This window comes from Nilaparvata lugens, chromosome 12 (assembly GCF_014356525.2).
Source record: "Nilaparvata lugens isolate BPH chromosome 12, ASM1435652v1, whole genome shotgun sequence".
NCBI lineage: Eukaryota > Metazoa > Arthropoda > Insecta > Hemiptera > Delphacidae > Nilaparvata > Nilaparvata lugens.
Window position 1 is genome coordinate 35,281,352 of NC_052515.1, and position 2,129 is coordinate 35,283,480.

The window sequence follows — 2,129 nt, forward strand, 5'->3', positions numbered from 1 at the left end:
ATTTTTTCAAAAGGACATCAATTTCAGAGGTACAGTTACTGCAATATTTTCAATAGAAAAAATCAATAAAATTCTAGTAATGTAGATGGCTTCAAGTAGCTTGCAAAACCACAGGAAAATGATTTCAATCAAATAACTAAACTTGAAGATAAAATCAAAGCAAATATCAATTTAGTTTGAGTTGAATAAAAATAATTTGAAGAATCACACCATTTGTTTACAGTAACTATAACTTAACACTCCCGCTACTTTCCAAGTGGTTTTGTGAAATTCAAGTATTTGAGACAAGACAGAATGTATGTCAATTAAATTTATTCAATTATTTGGAGATAGAAATAATAAAAACACAAACAGACATTGAAGATATCAGCATATGAGCGTCAATTCACAAATTTATTACTGCAAGATGCTATGTAATAAATTTGTAATATCAGCTCAGTTTCTGAATCAAAGCAAATAATTCTACATTAAATAAGATACAGGAATGAATGGGTAGCAAGGAAAACTCATTTCAGATTGTAAACGATTTCAGTTGTTTTGTTTTTTCTTCTTTTTTTTGTCAAGAGATTTGTTGAGACGCTGAATTCCGTTACGATAAGCAGCCAATAAGGTAATAAATATAGAATAAATAGTATATTAAAATAGTAATTGAACAGTTAGAAAACAAGGTATGCTTGGTTAACGGTGTCGATTACATAAAAATACGTATAAACATAAAAATGCATCAACATTAAAAGTTGATAACTTTCAAGTTATTAAAAGTTATGACAGAGAATAAGAAAATTTCTATCAACCTTTTGATAGAAATGTCGCAACCCAAGTTGCGACATAAACGCCCTATACAATGGGATATATATTTACTCACGCTATTGTTTCTCTATGGTAAGGGGAAGTCAGACTCTCTAGAGATTTTGAAACAACCACAGGTGTAAAGCAAGAATGGCTATTGAGCCCGATTCTATTTTCATTGTTTATTAATGATTTAGATATATTTGTATTTTTGTTTCATTATGGAACGGTTCTAAAACATCGACAGTGACTCAGTCGAAGTTTTAAAACAAATTTATTTGACTGATTGATTTATAGGCTAAGCTATTACTTGGATAATCTTACAATTGGAGAGATTCTTCTTAGAGAATCTCTCATAGGCCACGCTATTACCAAGAAATTTTTGTTTTATTGAAAACAAAGAAATACATTTGAGCAATAGTAAGTACAGTACCTTGTCCAGTGTAGTATTTGAAAGCTGAGGTCCATGACAGGAATAAATAAGCCAAGCTGCATACTCCAACAGTCGATGACTCACCGCAACCAAACTGTTCTATTTGCACCTACAACATAAAACAAGAAGAGACACTTAAATTTTGGGGAATTCACTATCATATTTCAACTGATCTTAGGTACTTTGTGGAAAATTATACGAGTTTCAATTTTGTATAGAATAGTCATGTCCGTAAGCCGCTTAGTTTTCGAGTTATACGCGACAAAGCAGAAAATGGCACCTTTGAAACACTACCACCCCTTAAGAACATGAACACATGTTTACCTACTTCTTACTACCCTAAACAGAACTGCGGGGTTGGAGATGGTCTTCCAAACTTTTCCTTCTATATCTTTTTTAAAGCATTAATTGTCTGGCAATTAAAAAAGAGACATATCACGGATCTCACACTCCAACCTTGCCAGTATCATTTGCACACATCATTTTAACCAAAGGCCCGGTTGCACAAAAACCGGTTAAATCTTGACCGTGATTAATTTCACGAGAACCAATCAGAGAAGACGTTTTTGAAAAGACGGCTTCTCTGATTGGTTCTCGTGGGATTAATCACGGTTAAAATTTAACCGGCTGTTGTGCAACCGACAAAAACTGTTACACAGATAAATGGATATTTTAATATACAGCAAAGTTTACTGGAGTTTCATACTTGCTATAGAGAATTCATACCTGACAATGTTTAGCCTTCACACTTTCTTGAGAGTCTTATCATAGAGAAAAACTAGCTTTAGATGATGTCCCATGGTATAGGTCGTTTGTTCCAAATTTCACTTTCACCTCAAGCCGTTAATCCTATAGTGAGGTCCACGTTATAATGGCAGTGAAGAAAGATAGGAGAATAACGTTGCCG